Source organism: Haliaeetus albicilla, chromosome 23, assembly GCF_947461875.1.
Source record: "Haliaeetus albicilla chromosome 23, bHalAlb1.1, whole genome shotgun sequence".
Lineage (NCBI taxonomy): Eukaryota > Metazoa > Chordata > Aves > Accipitriformes > Accipitridae > Haliaeetus > Haliaeetus albicilla.
In genome coordinates this window covers 19,955,788-19,981,559 of record NC_091505.1, presented here as the reverse complement: position 1 = coordinate 19,981,559, position 25,772 = coordinate 19,955,788, and the positions used below count along the sequence as shown (strand labels likewise).

The window sequence follows — 25,772 nt, the reverse complement described above, 5'->3', positions numbered from 1 at the left end:
TTTATTGATTAAGCAACGCACCACTAAAAAAATGGTATATCAATTAAATCAGCAGCTAGCTAATAAACACACAGCTATTATTAATTTAGAATTCTGTCATTTTGTGCACTATTACACACAATTATAAAGTCATTATGTATCACTCTTAAATGTTAAAAATCACGCACAACTACTATGGAATTAAATCCTATCACTCCTTAGGCTCTGTTCACAGTTGTGAATACTTGAGCATGTTCCCATCGAGTCTTTGTAATAGAGAACTGAGAAGTGTTGGTGACGAAACAGGAAACCAGAAGAAAGTATCTGGTTTAGTTGCTTAAGAAACTTGAAACTCAGGCCAAGACTCGGTCCTTCCATAGGCCAAGATTAAGCCTCTCTACGCTAAACCTCTGGTGACAGCTACGATATTAAATGCCTTAGGGCACAGACTGCCGATGTGCAGCAAAAGAGCAAAGGGCTCCTTTTCCAGATCGGAGCATTGGCGTGTCAGGCTGGCAGCTACTGCTAACAGGGAAGGCTCAGAGTGCTGTAAGGGTAGCCACTGCTGCTGGAAAAAGAGGACTGCCTTCTAGAAGCAGCAATCAGCACTCATTCTGTGTGTAGCAGCAAAACGGAAATTTCACTCTTCGGCAGCTTTTTCTTTTTCCCTTGCAGTTCTCTACCCTGCTTTGCCATCTCTCACCCTTTTCACTTTCACAGCAGAGGTTTTATGCACCTGACCCTCTCCTCCCAGCACAACCAAATTCTGCCTGTACTGCTGAAAAGCCCTGCAGCTAATGTCACACTAAACTAAAACAAATCAACCTTGAAGAGTAGCATCTTCTAACAAGACAGAAGCTGAAGCACGTACTTTGCCAAGAACATCTTAGTTTCAGGATTATGTATTAAGTTGGCCAAAAAAACCTAAGAGTGTTTCAAACCATTTGTAACAGAAAAAAGTATTCCCACCCAGTACATTTTTTTATTTATTTTGTAATTCCACCAAAGCACACCCTGGGGAATTTGTCTCATCTCTCCATTCCGGTTCAAACCTACTATGCAGTAAGGCCAAGCTCTCCCTGTAGACACCATCTTTCCTCTTAGAAGAGAAAATGATTCATCTTACTTTGCTGTTTGTCTAATATGCCTAGTTAGTTTCAAATCCTTTTGTTTTTTTAAAATTTAAAATGCATCTCCAATACCTGATCACTGTCACGCATTACATATTGATTTCTCTACTGCTTATTTTTGAACAGCAGATGGATGTTAATGTTAAAATGGACTAAACCAGTTCTCTTTGTCCTGAGTGTCCGTGTTACGTTCCAAGGAAAGAAGGACGTAGGGGCAGGCCACTAGTGTTACAGCTGTTCCTGGGGAACAACCGAATAATAAGATACCAGAAACTATGTGGTGTACTGGGGAAGAAAGTCACAGCGCAGTGCTGAGAACCTGCGGCTCGAGAAGGGACCATGCCTTCCCCTTCCTGGGAAGGGTGGGGGAAAGCACGCACTTCTCAGCAGGGACAAGGAAAAACTTCCGCAGGACTAGACCAGGCTCTGTGGAGTTTGCCACTATTCCCGAAACCAACAAGTTGACTGAAACCAGGGCTGGAGCAAGGACCAGTCCTGAAAGGATGCAGGAGAAGAAGCAGGAGGGGACAGACTGAGAGATTTATAAAGCTTTTCCAGTTGTGCTCTATCTCACCTATCTAATGTCTTTAAAGAGTGAGGTAATTCAACATTTACTCTAATAAAGCTAGCTTTTTAATTTTAAAAACCTTTTGATGTTTGAAGAGCTTCCTATAAGGAAAGACCTGAACGGACTCATCTCAAAGTTCTGGCCACATCAGATTATGACTATGTGGGCATTACCAAGACTAAATGGTAACAATAACAGTATTTTTATGCCTCTAATCCAAGGTTATGAATATAGACTGGTTTTATTTCAGTATTACATTTAACCACGGAGAAATTAATAAAAGGACTGTACTTTGAATACTCTCCCACTAGATTTATTACAATGACTCTTACTCAACTGTCATTTGTCACTAGTCTAGTCAAACAGAACATTTTATCAATGACTTCTGTTATATCCATTTGGTCCCTGCCCTCAGAGGCAGAAGGGTTTGACTTGCACATTTTTCTCCCCTTCCCTCTAAATATTTGTAGCAACTAGAGCTGTGATAATGCTTACGCATAATTCAATTGACTAAGCTATGCAAAATACCAGTTTTCTCATGTTGCTCAAAGCAATTAAACAATAAAATAGAAAGTTTTTATATGTATATTAAGAAACAAAGCCACAAAAAACATATTTTCTAAATGTACGTTTTCTATACAATAAACAACCTTTTTCCTGCCAGATATTTATATGAATGATGCTGTTAATTCTGGGTGTTTTCTGAAATATTAGTATGAATCTGTGGGTCAGAAGTAGTTCATATTTTCTAGTAATCTCATACTTTAAAGAATCTCTGTCTAGTTCACTAATAACTGCTGGGGGAAGTTCTTATTTAGTACATTATTGTTTCTCTTAAATGGTGGAACCAGTAAAATGTTACATAGGAGGCATCACCTACATAAACACCACAGACCCCTGTTCCAAAAAGGTTTATGTATGGCCTTGCTTTGGGTACAGTAAATTTTGATTCCATTATCATGGTCAATTGAGGCACACATAAGACTATTGCTGGGGTCTTTGCCTAGAGATGGTGATAGTACTGACGTACTGTTTATAACACTGAATTAAGATTTATTTCATAATTAAGGCGTGAAGAAAGTTTTCAGCCCCATATAAGATCAGGAATGCTCTACATACACTAACTTGAATAACAAATTCATCTCAGAAACAATGGACTGTTCTGCTCCCAGAACTTTCTGCTCCTAGAACTTTCATGGGCCAAGTCATCTCACTGTGCAGCTAATGGCATCCTTTCAGAAACTGGAATTGGTTACCTTCTCATAGTGTTGGTCTAATTATGCTTATAATCTGTTTGGTTTTCTTCTTTTCTCTAGGGTTCCAAATCTCTAGCAATGGCCTTTTCCTCCACTGTTTTCATTCAGCAGTCACACTTCTCACCCATAGCTCTGTTTACTGGCAGTTTTAAGAATACGTCTGAAAAGCATTTTGCACACAAAAGCAGTCATCGCTCCAAATCAACTGGAAGCTGCATGAATTAAGTTAGCACAATACAGAAATCAAGTCACTAAATCTACTGAAAGGCATACTAACATTAAGTCATTCTGTTTCATATTGCCTATATTGCCACAGCTTCTGGCTGGCTCAGTGCTGGCCTGGCAGACATTCCTATCTGCCTGAAAAATGCAGGAGACCAGATTTATCTTCTGTTTAGTATCTGCAATCATCTCCAGAAACTATTGTTAACAGACCTGCAAGACCAAAAGAAAAAAAAAAAAAAAAAAAGAAAAAAAAATCTTAAAACAGTTACTTAAAATACACATTCTTCATATTAATGGTACATTCACATTACCATTTTCATTTGTATGAGGAGCACACTTCTGGAGCAAATCTCCTGATTAGACTAGAGCTCGTTGGCAACACACTGTCCTCAGCATCATGTTCTAGTCTACATATTTACTCATCCTGCTTGCTAATCGAGACAGTCATTTGTTCTCAGGAGGCTGAATACTTATGGCTGGTAGAGCACCCTGGAAAAGAAAACTATTTTATTGTGTGTTCCACAGTTTGGCAATTTGTTTCTATTATATATTTGGACAAAGATCTTTCAGCAGCAGTATTGGGGCTGGTTAGAGTGGAAAAAATATTGCTAAAAAAAAAAAAAGGTAGCATTTCCAGTTGCCACAACTATTTCAAATGTCTAAATAGTTTTTGTCCATGCCAGTAAATATTTTTTGTACTAGCATAATTGGAGAGCTTGAGAGAAAGGAGGAGTTGAACTAATGGTGGAAAAAAACACCCACATCTCATCTGTGGGTTCGTCTTGGGCTCAAATGTCTACATCACCAAAACCATCAAACATTACAATCCTCACATTCCAGATGAGTATCAAGCATTTGCTTACATGGAATCGGTCTCTTCCACCATGCAACCAAAAGCATCTTTGGAAGAGTGCAAGGCTGTCAATTAAAAAAAATTTAAAAATAATAATTAAAAAAAAGTTGTAATTCTCTATGTAATGACTTGATCTCATCAAACCGGCTACGAAAGTGTTCACTAACCATCCCATTTCATTCTTCAGTTACCTAAAAGCAGCTCCTCATACAAAAATTTTTCATAAAATTTTATTTTGTTTGCATTTATTAAAATAATTTAAAAGCTCCAGGGAGGGCTCAATAACGAGGTAATAAAATGTTCAAGTTTGCCACTACATTACCTCATGATCCTGTTTTTCCTCTTGATGTTAACACCACCCCCTTCTTCCCTCAATGGCTTTGTGCTGTCTTGATATGGAGTCTTTGTTAAAGACCAGAGTGAGATTCAAAGGCACAGTTATTAAAACAAAGAGAAAGATTGCCTAATTTCCATGAACTGAATTCTTTCATTATTTACTACTATACAGGTGAAAGGGCAGAATTATTCATGATAATGGAGTACATTAGGCAAGTCATCTTTCAATCGGTTAAACTTATTTAAGCTTAATTCATTTTCTTGCAACAGTTTACACAGACTCCTCCAAAATATTAACTGTGAATTCTCCATTTATGATTAAAAAAAAATAAAAATGGTCTGCATTGTATCTCTTTCTGTCATTGTTCAGGAATTGGTATATTCCTATGAACAAGATCATTTCAGATTCTTATAACCTACCTCAAATATGATTGTGATATACATGATACACTTCTTGCTCACTCTGAACTGTAAGTCTTGTATGAAAATGAATTAACGCATAACTTCTCTTATATATTTAAAACTAACATAATATTAGTATATAGTAATATATATTTTTAAAATATATTTTTTAAAAATAAGTTTTTAAAATACATATATACTTTATATGCTGTACTCCCTGTACTAACAGAATAGATTTTTCCCCTGAAGTGCATGTCAATAATTTTGAAACTATTGAAAATACAGCACTCTTGCTGAACTGTTTACATTATGCCCCAAAATGACAGATGAATAATACTGCTGTATGCACACAGTTCAAAATGATTTACAAAGTCAGAAAACATTACATAAAAGCTCATCGGGGACTCAGAGCTTCACTCCTGCTCTAGTTCCCTAGCTGTTATAAAATGTGTTTCTCTGGTACGGTAAACTTTTGTCTACACATCTTTGACATTTGAGTAGTATATCCACATGGATATACATGGTTTATTTTACAAAATTATTTAGCAGAATTTAGTACAGCAGTTGGAATTTTAACTCTGTATTTTTTGAAAGGAATGCAATACATTAAAAAGAATCATTTATTATGTTACGTCTGGTATATCGAATATTAACTAGTTACTCCAGATTTATCAGTTGAGACTTCCATTCTGATGTCAACATGTACCCTGCAACAGGACGCATTAAAATATTGACAGTGTAAAGAGACCTCCTACAATCTGGAAGGTAAAGACAGATAAATACTAAAAAAGACAACTAAACTTTCCTAAAACAATACTTCAGACAAAATGATCTTTTTGCATCTGTGGACCTTCTTATGTACAGAACTGATAAAATCATATATGTATTCAAGCATAATTTCTACTTTATGGATGTTTGGGTGTTTTCTGGTTTTGTTTTGGTGGGGATTTTTTGCTTTGTTTTGTTGCTTAAAAAAAAAAACCAAAACCAACCACAAACCAAAACAAAAAGAACAAAAAAAACCCCACAAACCAACATTCCCCTGTTTGCACTCAAATTTCACCTGGAGGCAGAGGCTATTTTTTCAAGATAGAGTGGAAACAGTAAATTGAATTTGCTGCACTTGAAACTTTGTTCCATTCACAATAAACATGTATTTGGAGAGAAGTTTGATCAGTACATCAAGACAGGGTCATATTCATTCTGGTGTGACAGAGAAAATGAAATCAGCAGATCTCTACTGATTTTGGGCCCTGGAATTCAGCCACAGGGAACTTCTGTTGCCAGAGAAGACATTGCAATTGGAACAAAAGAGTTTGTCCTGTTTACATGTAACTATTTCCAAGCTACGTAGTAAATAAAGCATGATAAATCTTTTCTGGAGATAAAGAAGTGTGCTACTTTTCCCCCTTTTCATCTTCACCAGTCTTCTACAATTGGTCCACGTCTTCAATTATAATTCCTCAAAGAAAACAATGCTAGAGAGAAAGCTATTCTCAACAGCAGTAAGTTCCTTAAAGTTAACGATGGCTGGGTCTTGACTTGACTGCTTTGGTCACTGCTACGTGAAGCAGCGTGAAGAACTGGATCCTGAGACAAGACCGGTTGGAACAAACAGTGAAGTCCTGCATGACAGAGAAGTTGGAATTTTAACTATATTTTTGGAAAGGAATGTAATAATAATTAAAAAAAAAAAGTAATTTGTTATGTCTGGCATATGGAATGCATGATCTTGACCTTTAAGGTGAATTTCCACTTACCTCAAAACATTAAGGGTGCCTCATTTCCCTATCTTCTACTGGGGGAATAACCTCTCAGTTTGAGCTATGAGACCTGCTTGATACATTAATCACCACTATAGAGCATTAAAAGTTTGAAAAATACCTATTAAAATCATTAGGTACAAAAAACATACTCCAGGTCTTGATTAGTTCCTTATGTAGGGGAAATTGATAAAGAAATGTTACTACAGGCAAGAACATATGCTTATTTACTTAGAAGAGGTTTTGCTGTTATATTGGCCCCTCTTCCCTCTCCAAATCAACCCAAGCTTCAGAAGATTCTCTTGAAAGATTGCTGAAAAACCCCCATCATTCTTTATGTGCTCAATAAAGTCACTGCAGAGAACAAACACACAAATGAAAGTGGAACTCCTACAGAATGTCCCTTTCAACTGAAAGCAAGCTCAGAAAAATAACTCTGGGATGGAAAATTCACTTTTTAAAGGTCTTTACAGAAGGGGAAGTATTAAAAAAAAAAATTTGTAATGCCAATACTGTTTTGTCTGTGAATATTTTCAACATTTCTCTTACTGACTTCAAGGTATGTTGCTCTCAGGACTTGCATGCCAGTGATGGTGTAGAAAGAGCAGCACAATACAGCAGAACTGCTCCCAAGCTAAAGACCAGGCTACTGGCCAATAAAGCCTGTATGTACATTCTCAAAAAATGGTGGCCAGATATTAATCCAAGTGATACCTCTGTGTGTGTTTTATTTTGAGGTCCAGTTCCATCTATCATCCCTTCTACCACGCAGTACAGGTAGTCCCCTGTCAAGATCAGATCCAGTCACGTGGAGACATTGTAATGGATTTCCCTAGTTACCAAGCACAGCTGTAGATCTATTTCACCACTCATCAAACCATTTCTAAATCAGCTAGCTACAGCAAATCTTGATGAAAGATAAAATATAGCATGCGTGGTGGTGGGAAGGTCTTTCACAACACATTTTTCCCCCCTGCAACAAAATTCAGTGCCTGCCTATCATAAGACAGCATAAAAATAAAAAGAATAAAACTTTCACACTAGCTTTTGGAATATTTTTCTCTTTGGCAACACACCAAATACTTTCACGTCTCACAGTTTTAAAAAGTCAAGTGTTGTGGGATGCATAGGTTACAGTTCCACAAAAACTGCCAGCTCTGGAAAGGAATTTAAAAGCTCTGGGCAAATAGATCCAACACAGTAAGACAGAACTGGCAGCATTTTACAAACTGTGTGCCAAAATGACAACGTCAGCCAGTGAGTCAGCTGTACGCCTCTATGTTCCCTGGCACACCAGAAAAAAACCCACATTATCAGTGCTACTACACGGGGACCAATAATGATATTAGTGATACTGCCTTCATGCTCAAAGTCACAGCACTAGCATCTGAAGCCTTATATTAGCTTCCCTGTGTTTTCTTACTTCACCCACTGCTGTGTAAGGCAGAGACAAAGGAAGTTGCAACGCAGATTATATATTCATCACAGCTCGTACAGCTGAATACAACAAAGTCAGTGCCACAGTGTCACTTGTCACTTTCAGAGCATGAGATGAAATGATGCCATCTGCGAGAGAAAATAAAACGGGGAAGTGAGTCATAGCATACTCTGATAAAATGGCACAGCCACTCTGGAGCTGGAGAGAAAATGATGGAGGAAGGGCAATCAGAAAGCCACAGCACTACTGATTACCTCTTAACTTGTATAAAGACGGAGTTTGTTTTAGCCTATAGAAGCATCACTTGATAAACCTGCTATGCACACCTGCACTTTTATCGTAGTTTTATTATATCTGCTAAACACACCTGCATTTTTATGACTGTGTTTGCCTGAAGGCCCTGTAATAGCAGGGCCAAGGATATATTTGCAAAACTAGAATATCATTAAACAAATTCAAATTTGTGCAAAAAATCAATAGATCACTAATTAGATTTTAATTCATTTCAAAATATACTATTTTATAGTTGAAACAAATCAAGTATTTGCAACTTGCAAGCTTTCAGCATCTGAATTTCCTTTTAGGAAATTCTCTGTCCAAAGTCAAAAATCTAGTACAATGTCCATACTCAAGATAGGCATCCAAGTACAAAAAAAAAAAAAAAAAGTAGTCTTTGAATTCTATTTATCATTCTGCTTTTTTAACGGTCCTATTTTATACAATTGTACAATGATTCTATACATACTAGCAGTAATATAAGCTTAAAAATCCAGGTATACATTAGCTTTTAAAAGAGTGAAAGAAGTACATTTTTCCATGAATGTAATTTTTAAAAAATGATATAAACAAATGTTTTGTGATACCCAACAACATCCAGTATAAAACATGCTATGTTTATATATATGTTTATGCTATAAAACAGCAATGTACTAGGAAGAAAGGGTGTATTTTCTTTATTAACACACCTGAATTCATGCTGCCAAACAGGCTTCAGCTTGACCACATATGCTGAACTGGCAAGGTGCTAATTGCATCTTTGTTTATAACCAACAGAAAGCTGCAACTTTGACCTTCAACTACCAGGCACTCCAGATCTCTGAAGCCAATTTCTCATTGTTTTTCACTGCTGTACACATCACTCTAAGAATGCCTGATCCATGTACTCCCAATAGAAGATAAAACATACAGCTTTTTAAGGATACTATAGGTGTATTAAGTAACAGAGTCCATTGGCTAGCTCGCTCTGTCATAGGTAACAGTAATTTCTGTCATACTGCATTAGACTGCTAAAGGAGACATCAGTGATCTATTTTGTAACAGATGGTTATTTCTAAAGGTGAGGGTTTAAATTCCTACATCATTCATCACCAACAAACTGTAAAAAAAAAAAAAAAATAATCAAAACACAGACTGTTTTAGTAAAATCTTACCAGCTACCAGCAACTCAATACAAAAAAGTTTGCATGAATGCAACTCAACTGTATTACACATATACATTCATGTCAGGTGGTCAGATACTGTAAAATCAATTACTGCTTGTTGCCCAGATATTTGATGAGTCGCTCAATACCACAAACGTGGATCAGATTGCTAAACCCTTGCTTGATGTTGTAAAGATATTTCTTTTCTCCTTTATGTCATATGGCATTATTGATTTAGCTCACTAGTTTCTTACAGAAGCACTGAAAAAGTGCTTCCATTCACCTATGGCAGATTAAGCTACAGGTCTGTGATTATAAATCTCTGTAAGATACAAATCAATGTTTCTACCATGACAATGAACAGATGACTGAAAAATGGATTACTTGTTTGTTTGCTTTAACAAGATTTAATGGTACACACTTAACTTCTACGTCTGCTTATAAGGAGCTTAGTAGAATAACTCTTTTTCTTTTTTTCATTCTTATAACTAATAATTTCAAATAATAAAACTACATATCTGAATAAAACCATTAAGGTGACCTCATGATTGGGTAACCTATGTTAAAGTCGCCACAGTTAAAAGAGTTGCTGGTCCTCAGCTAAGTCTTACACCAGTGCCAGGTGTGTTCTACACGCAGACTGGAGAGTGCTGGCTGAAATCACCCTGCAGTGGAGAGCAGGTAACCTCAGCCGGTGAGCAGCAACTTGTCAACTTACAGATCACGTCACTTCTGACTGATGTCAAACTCTTTTCCTCTTCCACGAAAACCAAACACTGATAACTCTACCCAGTAATAACAAACTTGAGCAAGTTCACTCTTTGAATTTGCCAAAACCTACAAGTTCAACCAAATAAGTCAGCTAAAAATCCTGCAAGCTGTGGCAGGGAGAGAGGCCCTTACTGAACAGCACGCTCTTTGAGACACCAAAATCCTAATGCGATTCAGACTCTCATGCCTCAGCGGGGTTTGTTGTGTGGTAGTACCTCCATAAAATGTCACTTTTTTATGTCTACAAAGAAGGCGGCTGTCCACCAGAGCTGAACGTACAAAGAGAACCAGGAACACCCCGCCTGCTATCCCTCCACAGGACAAGTCTGTCTTCTAGTCACTGCTCCCACCTTGCTGCCCCCCTCCGCCCAAGTTGGAGTTCATGATTTTCCAAGCAGATGGCTGCTGCTGGTAAATAGATAAATTATAGCCAGCGGAAAGCATAAAGCTTGAGATCCCTGCCATGGTGAAAAAATGAATCCTCAGGAAACAATATTATACATAACTTAACACTGCATCTAAAAAAAATAAAACCTAAATTTTTAGAGCCTAGTATGCCTTACAAAGAAAGCTAATGGTTTCCTTTCTTCTGCCTGAAGCTTTGCAATCACTAAGTTTCTGAAGTGTATTTTTTTCATTAGTCTTATGCTTCCAAATATAGTCTATTATTTGGCAGCAAAAAGCAGCAAAACATTTGTTCCCTCTCAGTACAGCTGCAACCAATTGGATTTTAAAAAATGGTATGGGAGATCCAACAGTCCTCTATCATGTTGATTTTTCCATGGTAACGGGGTTGTATTGTTTTCCTTGGGAGGGTTGGGCCGGGGGAGGTGTGGTGGGAACAGGATGAAGAAATGCATTTCCAGTGTTCTCTGCTTTTCCAATTCTCATCCCTCCACACACTGACAAAAGGGATTAAACTAGACTCCAGAATTCCATACTATGAAACTTTTTTTAACGTATATTTGTATAAAACCATCTTTTGTCTTTTTCATTCTCACGCATGCGAACATAAAGCAACTCCAAAGCATGTCATTATATCTTAAAAATGTGAAGAGGACACTGGAGAGTTTACTGTGGCCTTTTACATAGAATCTCTGAAAGGAAACCAAGCAAATATACTCCCCTTTCAGATACATGACAACATACTGAAGATGGTACCGCACGTAGGTTACAGCAGTATTTACTTGAGAAAAACAAATGAACAAAAACTTGCCATAAATTACTTAAGGGCTAATTTAGTGCTAGGCTAGAAAGCTGGCCATGTAAAAACTGTGGACACCTAATTATATGGTCAAATAGACTTAACTTCAAACAAAGGGTTATATTTTTTGTACAGTATACAAAATACCAAAACCAGCATAGTACATGGATTAGTACAGAAATACAGCATAGTGTATGCATAACTTAATACATTCAAGTTCTGGCCGAAAATACAAGAAAGGAACAAACATCACCTGAAAAAAACTGGCTTTCTTAGAGATGGCTAGTGCCAGATGAGTGCCAGGCTTAGACTACACTTGCATCTCAGACCGACAGTTGCCCTATGGCAGTGCCACCAGCCTCAGCAGCCTGAGATCTGGTACAGGATGCTTCACTTGTCATTCTTACTCCAGCAGGCACTGAGGGTTTACCAGGTCACTCTGATCCCGTTTGAAAAACAGAGTTAAAGAAAACCGCAGAACAACCCAGCTGTTCGGTGCCTATAGTCTTAAAACTATAGCCCATGAACACATTGGAATACCTGCAATAGCAAATTCATGCTTTATTTCAAATCAAGATTTTTATATCTGGTATTATTGAGTAAAAATAAAAATAAAAATCCAAAAGTGGTAGGTAGCAGATGAGCTGAGAAGCTCCAGCTGGACACTTGGTGTGTGGGGGGTGCAGGTGGGTAATTCCTCCATTTCTGAATTGCAATTTACCTCTGCAAAACATTCAAGGAAAAAAAATTGCAAAATGCTATTTTAGAGAGAATCAAACACAAGGACGGTCATTGGAGCCATGTGTTTCAGAGCAATAGGACTCACTTATCAAATACAAAAGTCGACTTCTGGTTTAATGCCAAATTAGGAAGGAAAAAACCAAAACCAAACCACAAGAAACCTAAGTGGCAATGCAATTACTGTTTGCTAACACTTCAGATAAAGACCAGAAGGGGTGGAAGAGTTGATCTCAGAAGTGTGGAACAAATCAGGAATGCTGTGATAGATCTTTGGCCTCTCAGAAAAGTATTGACTTCATAAGCTGAAATTTGTCACCAGGTTTCTGTGAATTTTGTGAAGTTTACTAGACATATGTTTGGAGCCAAATATATTAGAATGAGTTAAATGATTTATGTAAGAGGTGGCAGAGAAACTATTACACTAAATGAAGTTGTATTCTGCTGCTTAAAATCCATCCCAGTATCTGACATTGATTCTTCTGTTTGACTTGATCAGTATGTAAGCTAGTCAACTTTAACAGACAGACATTTTGTAATATAGTTTCTGGCAATTGTTCTCCTTATCTATAATAAATTTTCCTATATAATACAGTTTAATTAGCTATCCAGAGTGTTCCTACCACCTGAAAAACACTAAGACAAGCAGGATTTGACAATATGATTATTTATCAGCCAGTATAATAAAGAATTAAAAAGACATACAGATGATGTAAGTGTAATCATTTTGAGGATTTAAGGACAAAAGGAAGTTAAAATACATAATTAGAACAATACAAAAGAACAGACATACCAGAGAAACTACTCTTAGGGCATCAATGAGTAATTTATCAAAATAGGCGCATAATAAAAGAAACTCAGGCCATAAGGGTGTCAGAGCAGTCCTCCTCTAAATTCATAGAGTACTGTTCTGCAAGGCATCTATGCAAAAAAGGTCTTTGGAATAAGGAGAGATATTCCCCTGGGCTTTCCACCTCATCTGCTCTCTTGCAAAGCCAACATAAGTTTTGCTGCCTTGATCTCCTGTTAGCGCTGCAAATCAACAGAGACTCTCTTTTCTTGGGAAAGTAGACTGATTTCCTAAATTTCAACCAGTTAGGCCAGGACAAACATAACAAAGGCATCAGTTTTGCATTAATACAATTACAACTTATCTTTCAGAGCTTGACAAGATTGTGTATCAGTCATCCCTGAGTGACTTTTCAAGGAAGGCAATTGAAGGAGTATTTAAAAAAAAAAAAAAAAAAAAAAATCAACTCAGCACACTAGATATAGGGTTTTTTTTAGTCACTGTACCACATACATGGAAGCCTATAATAACATTTTTAAAGTCACTTTGAAGAGCACAAGCTGATGGTCATCTTTACTAGAGCAAGGGTGATTCACAGCAGATGCCTCATAACAGAGTCTTGGCAAAACACTGCTGGATCCGTATGAGTCCAATTAGTGTTTTAAAGGTTTTAAAGCATGAAATACCACAAGGCAGAATTATGCAGGTTGGCAGCGTATAATCAATACTGTTATGACATGTACTCCCTTTATTATCTCAGTTATAACTACTGACTTCAATGTGCACAACAGATTTCTTTGCATGTTAAGTGTGTTTCTGTACACTGTTTATTCTGCAAAAGAACATCTGATTAAATGCATTGCAGCCAAAGACTGACCTTCAATATCACTGGATTTTGGGGAAAAAAAAAAACCCAAAAAACCCACAACCCAAAAAACAAACCAAACACCAAACTCTTGGAGCCACCCAAGCACATGCTTATATTACTATAATGTAAAAGCTAAGATATAAGAGAATGTATGTCTGCAGAAGACACAGCATTTATTCATAGGCATCACTGTTGAGCTACTTTTTTCAGCTATAAGTAACTGATTTCAGTTGTTTTGAACCCTATATGAAACAATATACACATGCTACTCAACTCCTTTGACCAAATATCTACAGATATTAAAACACTGATTTAGAATGATGACTATCTTAATATAATGCACCACGATGTGAAATATTTCATCATTTATTAGAAACTATTAAAAATGTGAGTTCTTTTGAAGGAAATGTTGAAGAACAACACTTGAAAGAGATGTATTTTTTTCAAAATATCAAGCAAATACACACACTTGTTCCCTGTCTTTATTTCTTAAAAGTTTATATTTGCTTGTTTTCACAAATGGACTTTAACAGTCTTTTGCTATATGATGATGAATATTTCAGAATACCCCTTGCAAACAGGCTATTCTGAAGAAAAAAAAAAATCTGAGACAAAACCTGGAGTTGATGAAACAAAAGAAAAAACCCTAACACAAAAAGGGGAAGTCAATTTCAAGCACTTTTTGAAGTTGACTGAATTATTTGGTTGTGGTTATGAGACAAAAAAAGGTAGAGATTCAGTAGTAACATGGGGCATAATTATGTCTTTCAGTCAGAAATCACAATCTTAGTTATGAATCAATATAAATGGCAAAACTATTGACATTTCTATTTTCCTTTTTATTGCTAGAGAAACACTCTAATTAAAGCATAGCTTGACATACTAGTAAATAAATGCCACCTCAGTTAAGTATTATATCCAGTATGAAGAGTTGACTTCATATGGCAGTAACTTAACAAACATTTTAAGACTTCAGTTTTGATACACCAGTGAATTACAGAGCATAATTCCTTCTTCATAGTTGCATCATAGCAGCATATATACTTAAAAAGTACTCAAAACTGATTTTGCTGAAACTAACGCCCCCTACTCTTTTCTTCAAATTCTGTAATTCAGTATATTAGTATATGTGGCCAAAGGGTAATTGGATATAATTCACTTGATTTCTTCTCCTGCTCTTTTGCTTGGGGTCTCAACAAGACACACAGGTCACAAACTTGAATTTCTGCTCGGTTTAATTTCATGTCAAAAGAGTCTTACATGACTAGCACACACTTTAGCAGGTACTTCAATTAGCACCATGGATTTTCACTGTCTTAATGAATGTAACTGCTTTCTAGTGTCTCATGCAATTTTTCTTTAACATCATCATCCTACTTTGGAATAAAATTTCAAGTCTTGATGAACTTTCTTCACCTTAGACAATAGAGCAGTCTGACAGAACCACAGTACAGGGAATGGAGGACCTTCCCACCTCTAAGTAGCAACCAGCTATGTACTGCTTATTCACCCAACAGTTTAGTGTCCCTGTTTCATGGTTTTGCCTTTTTGGGGGTTTTTTTTGGACCACATTGTAGACGAGAACTACAAAATTTAGACCACATAATTACTTTTGTGTAACACTGCATTCCTATTCTATAATTTCACTGCACCATTAGTATACTCCAGGACATAATGGTATTGCTACTAACATACCGTCATATGTTATACAGAGATGAGAAAAATCTAGCTTTACAACAAGGCCTGCAACCTTTAGAACCTTTATTAAACTGACAGTATTTACTTGACTGTTTATCACCCTCTGTGGAGTCTTATTGGTTCATTCAAATTAAGTTTTTCTACTGTTTGACAATTTCATACAGTTAAGAATATACAGTTATAACCTTTTCCCTGGTCTCTTTTCCTCAATTACCATTTTTTGATAGTCAATGAATTAAATTATATGATGTTAATTGCTATGTAACACTGTATATCATCGCTTCTATGGTGGCTATATGCCATATCAAGGATATTACAGTAAAAACCACACAGATTAATGAATGAACCTTGATGAAACCAAGCAAAGTGCAGCAATGATAGAACCAGAGAATCACAGCAGTGATGGAACCAGAACTGTCTTCAGCGTGCAACACTCCAACAACACACACCATCTTTCCTGCCCTGAAAGACTGTTGTGATGGATGGAGCCCAAAGCCATGGATTAAATGAACTCAACGGACATTTTATAGGGATGGCCCATAGACTAAGGGAGTGATATCTGTGTGCGTATACCAAGACGGTGATTAACTGGGATGTATTGGAAAGTGTGGGGCCTGGGAATGAATGGTATAGAATAAGGGGTGGATACTGTCCTGGTTTCAGCTAGGATAAAGTTAATTTTCTTCCTAGTAGCTGGTACAGTGTGTTTTGATTTTAGTGTGACAATAATGTTGATAACACACTGATGTTTTAGTTGTTGCTAAGTGGTGCTTATCCTAAGTCAAGGACTTTTCAGTTTCCCATGCTCTGCCAGCGAGGAGGTGCACAAGAAGCTGGGAGGGAGCATGGCCAGGACAGCTGACCTGAACTAGCCAAAGGGATATTCCACACCACGGGAGCTCATGCCCAGTATATAAACCGGGGGAGTTGGCCAGGGGGGCCAATCTCTGCTCGGGGACTGGCTGGGCATCAGTCAGTGGGTGGTGAGCAATTGCACTGTGCATCACTTGTCTGTCCTGGGTTTTATTTCTCTCTTTTTGTTATCTCCCTTTTCATTACAATTATTATTATTGCTATTTTAATTATTAAACTCTTCTTATCTTAACCCACGAGGTTGGCTTTTTTTTGGTGGTGGCTTTTTCTGATTCTCCTCCCCATCCCACCACTGGGGGGGGGCAAAAGTGAACAAGCTGCTGCATGGTGCTTAGTTGCTGGCTGGGGTTAAACTGTGACACAATGTCATAATATATTTCTCAAAATCATTGTCTAATTTGCACAATTCAAATCACTCTGCTTTTCGACCTTGCTCCATGGTAGGAACACACTCTAATTCTCAATAATCATGCTGTGTTTATATTGTGAAGTGACAGAACTCAAACATACATAAAAGGCAATCAAATCCTTACTTCCAGAGTTTTTGAAACTACTTCTCAATGTCCCAATTACTTTCCTTTCTTTGCTTGCACTCCCCATCCTTCACCACCCCCTCAGCAGCACACATATTCCTATGACCTTATCTCCCAGTACAGTATTAGGTACCTAATGAGGTGGCAGCATCAGTGCTCATCCAATTTTCCTCCCCCAGTATGTTGTCAACAAGATCATAAGTAAGCATTACTGAACAAGTAAGCAAGCATTTTTTCATTATTCCAGGCCCTCAAAAATAAATTTAATCCATCACATGTGCAATTTCTACAGAAAACCCACATGACCCCAGTCACAGCCCACTGCTTCCTCCTTTTCACTTGGGCTTACCTAGTATAGAAGTTCCTTATGGCTATCACTACTGACAGCTTGTTTGCAATCTCAGCTGTGGCTCTTGAGTAACAATCTCTTGTTTACTTACACTTTTATTTTATATCCTCAGTATTGACTTAGTAGCAGCAAATCAAAAGTAGCAGTTTCTGCCTTCTGTACAAATTTGCATGCCATAATGTACTAGATGTATTGAAACATGCTGCATTTTTATACTGGAAAAGCAGCATCTTCTTTTCAGGTATCATGCTGTAATTTCGCTACTACAGTAACATATCTGCAAGACTGATACTTCCCACTTCTGAACAGGGAAACCAGAGTATCTACTGCAAGAACCTTTATGCAGACAAACTAACAATTAGAATTAAAGATCAGGGAAATATCTTGGTGGAACTCAGACTGTAAAAACTGTGTATGTTCTCTTACCTCATATTGGTGGCCAATCACAACAGTAATCAGTATCTCTTTCAAAAGAAGCCAAAGTTTAGAATTATTCTGAAGGCCACATATCATTCTGCAGACTATGTACCATTTCACAGTACATAACTGTAGGAAATACTTCTTCATGGTTATGCAATGAAATCCAGTTTTATTATTAGAAATACCACCAAAGCAATGCATGTCATGAGCAATCCTACCATAAGCAGCGTGGGGGGAAAACGACAACCTGGCAATTATAGTTTAGTCACGCTATTATAAAATACAACACTCTATTCAATTATACAGCATTCCTTGAGTAATAAGCAATGCTAGTAAAGTCTGAACAAGCTATGGCTATATTTTGCATTTGTTAATAAACCAGTTAGCTTAAGTCCATGAAAGGAAAGCTTTCTGTTTTCAAGACATTACCATTTGAAGCTCTGTTTTCAATACAACTAATACAGGATTGTTTACATGACAGATAGAATGGACCATGCCATCCACAGGTTGGTTTTTGTGGGTATTGTTTGCTTGGTTGGTGTGGGTTTTTGATTGTTGGTTTTTATTTTATATATAGTATGGCTAGCTAAGGAGTAAATACTGTTACATACATAAATCAACAGAAAACAAGATAAGCAATAAACCTCATGCTTACACAACAACCAGTCCTATACCCTTACCCAAGATTACCTTGCCTTCAAGTTTTCTCCAATACAAATTCTTGAGTGGGTATTAGAATATGAAATGCAGCCATATCACCAGAGAGAACATCCTGACTCTGACCTTCCCGCAAAGCCCCAACTATTTTAGAAACCTCCACACTGTGCCAAGAAGGGTACCTAATTCTCAAAACATTTGTACCAAACAAATAAGAGTTGTTCAAAAATAAATAAATAAATAAATAAATAAATAAATGGGGTTCCAAGTAAGACCTTCACTACTGGTATCTTATTATTTGCACACCAATGGGGCACTTACCAAGAAATGTTCCTTTAGAAACACCGTTTAGCTATATAAAGGTCCATTCAAATGACAATTAAAATTCTGTTAAAACAGTTCAAGGACCAGCTTAACCTCTGTTAATTTGTACATTTTTCTAGACTGTTGTGTGGAAGTTCATCTAAGTGTTATTGAACATGAGTTAAGATAGCAGTAGTTTAAATCATTTACCTTATTCCAGTAGGGAAAAAAAATCAGTTTTGCACCTCTTTTGATAAGGCAGAACTTTCAGAAAGTTAAGCTACTCATAGCTGCGAGCAATCAGGAATATATTCAAGCACATGATCAGTCTTCATTGTATAACAAGCCCCTTAGAGATTGTTATTAGTCACAGATAATAATTCCCACTGTTACAAAAATCTGTGCTCAAAATAGTACATCGCAAGGAAAAATTTCATTGCAAAGGCAATAAGACTTGGGATGACAATCATCAAATTAGGGAACAGGGAAGAAAAATTGAGAGCTTGCCCAAAATCATCTGATATTTAAGGAAAATTAACAAAGCAATCAGAACTGTCTTCTAAATTATGTTGCAGATAAGTACTACAGCAGAGGGAAAATACCTTGTGTACTACAGAAAAATGAGTATATTTACCATTTTATGTTAATTCGACTATGAAAGTATTTTTTTAAGCTCACTCAAAGTATTAATGTGCTCTAGATTTTAGACCTAACGAGTGAGAAATTAATTTAATGGCTCAGATTTAGGAAAACTTTAACAGGATACATTGGATAGTTCCAGAAGAAAAATCTGCACATTAGATAGCAGGTTCATCACTTCCTAGCAACAGGAACAACTTGAGATGTATAATCTTAGCTCTACTGTGCTCTTATCAGTATGCTTTAACGTGTGAAATCTCATTAGCAGAGAAGACCTACATACTTCCCAGGGAGAGAGAGGCACATTTAGTATTTGCTACAGAGAACTAAAAAGAATACAAACAAGAACATTCCATTGCTGATAATTCTTAACTTGCCTAACTGAAGAAAACAGGTACAGAAAAGGTTGACGGAGCTGTCATCGGTGGACAGATGTTACTTTATCAGAGAATAGAGTGACATCTTAGCTCTCAGTTTCCAAGGCAGGTTAAGAGCAAAGACCTGAGACTAGCCACACTGATCATAACTAGTAAATAGAAGCATAAAACCGGAACGCGTTTATTCATATGTTTTGTTCCTTTAAATCCAAGAGAATTATCTAGATATTTAATAAGGACATAAACCAAAGGAGAACATAATCTCAACAGAAGGTTAAAATCTCTGCTATTAAAATAGCATTAAGCTGCATCTATAGCCAACTCACTTTCGCAGAGCTCCACATGATCCATTAAGAAACATTCTTCCAACAGAAAAAGCAAGTAACCACATACCAAGCTGAACACACGCAAAAATAGCTAGTAAGCACACTGACTTGATTCACTAAGATGATTTCTGAAATGTGATCATGTGTACATGATTACACTGCACAGCTAGATTAAATAGTGCTTGGTTAAGCAAGATCACTTCAGGAAGACATAACGCCCATAACTTTTTAATCAAAACAAATATACCTAGAACAAGTGAAGCTTTTACTTGAACTATTGTTATAACAGCAGGTGCACCTTTTAAAAAAAACAAATGGCTGACATCCAGAGCTTAAGTTATCCATGCTATTGTCACAGATTCAGACTAGTATAACTTGAACAACTGCATTTACCATTCATGCCTTTAACCACAGAAAACGGTGTTTAACACACTAGAGATATCAGTGTGTTTACTAGATTGGTGCATTCACATTCCCATTTAGCTCACAGGAGTGAGAAGTGTACCTCCTGATCATTCCCACTAGTGGACACACATTGGTTCACATCTTGACATTATTTAAGGACGTTAAACTGGATTCTTTTTGGATTAAATTAAACCAGAAGGTGTGCTCAAGTAACACACCTGATGTATCCTAATCACTATAAGGTTTTTGAACCTACAGGACCAAACTAGAACTAGTTTCAAGTAAGCATTCCCTTCCTACCCCAAATGCAGGGATATCATCTACACTGTCTTACTGCACAGAGCTATGCCTACTTCACCACAATAGTTGCTAATGGTCACATAGTCAAAGTTTGATTGTCTTCTGGAACATCTCCAGAATTGAATTTACTTGTTGAGAATCTTGGCATGATTTCTGCAAAAAGCAAGCCTGCTTCAGCAGAACACTAAGCACAGGATTCAGCCATCTGGATGGACTGCAGCAGCATATTGACAATTGATGCTAATATAGTTAAAAGTAACTAAAATGCTTGTGATTAATCTGCTTCATTCACTAATCTTGTGTTGCTAAGAAAAGTTATTATTGTATTGTTCCATGCTTACTCAATAAAAATGGCATTTGCATGAAAGGTCATCCAAAGAAGAGGAACTGTTTTACACCTCTTTGCTAATATACACTTCCTCTACAACTGCACCTTTTCACATTTTACTGTCTCACACTATCATGAAAACTTGGTTCTCTGAATTACAAACACACCTTCAGCATTGCTGAAATAAGTAGCCACCTCCTATTGCCAGTGCTTTCAGGAAATTATTACATACTTTTCTTCACTTTAATTAGGTCAAATAAGCATAATATGTTTCTTCTCTATTGTGGCCCAAAAGATTCAATGTTGAAATTTTGACCCAAGTTAAAGCTAATGCTTTTCCTCATCTGAGACTGAGCAGCTAACCAAGCCCCAAGTAGCTTACTTGTCAGACTGAAGTATAAATCCTGATAATTCACAGTTATAAACTGACCCTTTGTCATGGTTTAACCCCAGCCAGCAACTAAGCACCGCGCAGCCGCTCACTCATGGTCCCCCAACCCAGTGGGATGGGGGAGAAAATCAGGAAAAAAAGGAAAACTCGTGGGTTGAGATAAGAATGGTTTAATAGAACAGAAAAGAAGAAACTAATAATGATAATGATAATACTAATAAAATGACAACAGTAATAATAAAAGGATTGGAATGTACAAATTGCACAGTGCAATTGCTCACCACCCACTGATCGACAATCAGTTAGTCCCTAAGCGGCAATCCCCCACCCCCAGTACCCCCAGTTCCTATACTAGATGTGACATCACGTGGTATGAAATACCCCTTTGGTCACTTTGGATCAGCTGCCCTGGCTCTGTCCCCTCCCAACTCCTTGTGCCCCTCCAGCCTTCTTGCTGGCTGGGCATGAGAAGCTGAAAAATCCTGGACTTTAGACTAAACACTACTCAGCAACAACTGAAAACATCAGTGTGTTATCAACATTCTTCTCATACTGAACTCAAAACATAGCACTATACCAGCTACTAGGAGGACAATTAACTCTATCCCAGCTGAAACCAGGACACCCTTTCACTAAAATATGTCAGTAATTAAGCAACTCCTATATTGCCACAAGAACAAATGTACAGTCTTGAAAAGGGTCTTCAATATACTTTCAATTTGGAAGCATTTTTATCAGTTCAGAAGAATGAACTTCAGTTGCAGAGATCTTGATATTTTTCTAGGCTTTTATTTTGTATTGTTACTTCCATAACAAAACATGGCTTCTTCTTGTCACTTGAAAAAAAATTAGTTAGCTCTTATCAGTAATGCAGGATTATTCATTCCTTTGAATTCAGTGTATTTCTTATGAGTTTCATCAAATGAACTTTTCAGAGATTCATCATAAGGATTTTTATTATGTTTACAGTTACTAAAATAGTTCAGCTTATAGCTAGTGCTTGCTGTTGAAAGGCTGATATTTCAGTTTAACAGGTCTATCAGTTCTAAAGTTTGTAACACAAATATCAGAATACAATTTTAAGATTCATATTTTTGTACTTATTGGCTTTGCTTCAGATTTTACAGCTTGAAAAAAAAGTGTGGTTGTTGAATCAGGGATTGTGTATTCAGTATGCACTTGTAAAAAGTGAAAATAAAATACAATAAATAGGACTATAACACTGTTTTTTCAGTAGGAATAAGATACCTCTTTTACCCTAACCTCATTAATTATCTTGGGTGATATTACTGTTATCATTGGCAAAAAGATGTTCCAGTTGACTCTAGTCACACATGAACATTTCACCATCAGCCGTGGTGAAGACAGTTTTAAAGAATGCTTTTATCAGGTTTTTTTTGGCATCAGAACTTTGTGGGAAACTAGATTGTAACTGGAATTGTGAGTGCAGTAATCTACAAACATGTTTATCATTCATTTCCATGTACAGCTTGAACTCTTGTCCCCATTTCCCCACTACTCCTACCTGACAAAATTATTTTCTTTCTCTTTGTCGTTGGCTCTTGTCCTCTTAGCCTGTTCTCCTTGCTGACCTGCCTATAGGAAAGAAAAGACAATTGCAAAGTATCACTCTATTTGCAGGTCTGAAGACGAACAACGTTTTCTTGATAAATCTGAAGTACTGTGCACATGATCATATACATTGTAAAAAAAAAAAAAAACAACCCACATAATATATATGTATTTATTCATTTTTAACTTGATTGTGACAAAGGTCTACACCTATGGCATTCTTAGACAGTACTTACATAAATACCAACTGCCCCTGCCCCACACCCCACTGGACATCATTAGGCAGAATTAAAAAAGAGCATACCCTACTTCAAAACCATTTCATCCTACAATTGACACCCACCTATCCTGCCTCACTCCTTCAGACTGCTGGAAGCACTGTTGTCACTGGGAGTGATGCTCTTAGATTCCCTGAGAGCAGTTCATGTCATTTAGATGATAACTTAAAAGCCCCATTATGTTAGAGGAAGCAAATGCTTGAAGTTCTCATTTATTCCATGTTCTCAGAAAAAAACTTCTACAGCATAAGAAAAAAAACCCAAACCAAAACCAAAACCAGACTTGTCATCTGAGCATGTATTAATAACCGTTTTTGTATAATTTTGATTCCTCTTGATTTCTCAGTAAACAATAGCAAGCACTGAAAAATACCTATAAACAAATGACAGAAACTGTGAGTTTCTATGTTACTAGAATCAACATGTTTTGGAGCTTCTAATGGTAAATTTCTGGAAGAAAAAAAAAGGCTGCTTCCAGTTGCAAACATAATTTCTGTACGCTGACACAAATGCCTATATATCTCAACAGTCCAATGCTTTATTAGTCTACCTCTTCATATTTTTTTAAAATGTTTCCTCAAACATTGTATTCAAACTGAGCCATCTTCCTATAATGTGTAATGTTACCTGTCTGATTGTAATTTACAATTTTATAACTGTCTAGCTTTACAACTCCACTGCTTAAATGCAAATATGAGCTAATGGCTTCAATTTTATGCAGCTTTTGGAAAGCAACACCTAATCTCAGCCAGTATAGAATTTCTGTATTGCAGTTTTATTTCATCTTCCTCTATATGCAGCATTTTTGTGGTTTTGGAGTAATTACAACAACACTCAAGAAATGTGCAGGCTTTAGGAATGTTTTAAGCTTTGTCTTTCTGAATGACTGTCTTTTTGCACTAATCTTTTTTAAACAGAAACGTGTTCCACAAGAGAGGTGAGATAAGTACTTTCATTAAAGCATATGTTTTGTCTCTGTGTTACTTAATGCTTCAAAACCATTTTGAATATTTAAATTCTTGCAATGTACTTAATGGAGGGAAACGATTTCCTTTATTTTGCTACTCTTCTCTCCATAAAATAAGTACTTTTATTAGTGTGCTGCAGAACTCCCCTACACATAAATTAAAGTCAATGAAGCCAATAATATTTATTAATCACACATTATTTTCATAATATTTGTAGCATCAGTTGTCAAGCATCTGTTTATTCAAGTTTTTTGAGATATCAGACTGATTCCAAGCATGTTGTCTGTTCTTCCATTTATGCAGGTTTGTATCCCCCCAAAACCACCAAGACTACAGAACTTTGTAGTTCAATCTCATATATATATAAAATGCATAAAACCATTAAACAAACCTACCCAAATATATTGACCTCTTCCACTTTCCCCTCTTCAAAACATCCTCAGCAGTCTCCCTCTGATGTTGCCTTCTCTCCTTTTTATTCAATTACCCCTCAACCTGAAGGGGCTGCTTCTGTATCCTAATGCACCCCACATACCTAGCAATTTTTTTTCCTTTTTGACATTCAAAATCCTTATGCAAGTAACCACTGAAAATCTCCTTATCCTGTTTTCATAATCACACAAGAGGTACCTCAAAGAGGCTGTAAGGACTTCAAATGTATTTAGTCTTTCAGTACATGGTAGAACAAGTCTCAAGTTTCCCAACAACCACTGCAGTCAGACAAGCATCAAGCAACATGGAAGCACAGCGAACTACTTTGGAGCATTTCTTCTGCAAAAATGCTGAGGAGACACATCTAATTATGAATTTGTAATTTGGATTGTTTTCCAAGAAAGAGAAGTCAATAAAAGGAAGTATATGATAACTGCCTAAATACATAATGGGTTGCTGCAAAAAGAAGTATATATTATTTTTGTGCTTTATAGATAGCAATGGGTTAAACTGCAGCAGGGGATTTTCTGTTGAGACATTGGGAAACACCTTCCAATGCAAAGGATAATCCAGTCCTACAGAACCTAGAAGTGCTGAAAACTTTTATCGGATGTCTGCTTAGCCCCTAAAAGGAAAGGCTGATATTTTAGGGATCGTTCGTTGAAATTCACTTTTGGGTGTATCTTACATGGTTCTAGGAATAGTTGCCTGAAATTTAGCCACAAAAACATGATCGGTAATTGTGTCTTTTTAGAGGAATAGTAAAATGTAAGACACAATAAAAGAAATGTATAATGCTGTGAATACCTCATCTCAGTATAATAATGTGAACAAGATCAATTAACTTTCAGTCCAAGCACAAATGGCTGTCCAGCGACGAGTCCTTCATCATTAGGAAAAGCACTGTGTCCTGAAGTAAATGTCTACCACAATTTGCAACAAATCATGTAATTATGATATCTTGCTTGTCATGTATACTCTCAAATCACATGAATTATAATAAACACCACTTGTGATGGTTCTCACTTTAATAAAATTGCTTTTCAACTCTGATGCATTATTTCCCCCTAAAATGCTAAGCACAACCAATTGGGACCAAAGACACCAATGGAATTTACAGTAAGAACACTGAAGTACAAATGCACTTAAAAGAGAGTGAAAGCGATTTACCAAGCTTACCG

The 25,772-nt window shown here is 36.8% G+C and overlaps 1 long non-coding RNA gene across 2 annotated transcripts in view; it reads right to left on the bottom strand.

Moving 5' to 3' along the window:
• The window catches only part of LOC104325399 (uncharacterized), a 116,661-nt gene that overhangs the window by 32,320 nt on the left and 58,569 nt on the right, over positions 1-25,772 (bottom strand). For both annotated transcript variants that reach the window (XR_011329526.1, XR_011329527.1), the window contains one exon: positions 22,867-22,937. This is a non-coding gene — a long non-coding RNA (uncharacterized lncRNA). The remainder of the gene's footprint in view (positions 1-22,866; positions 22,938-25,772) is intronic.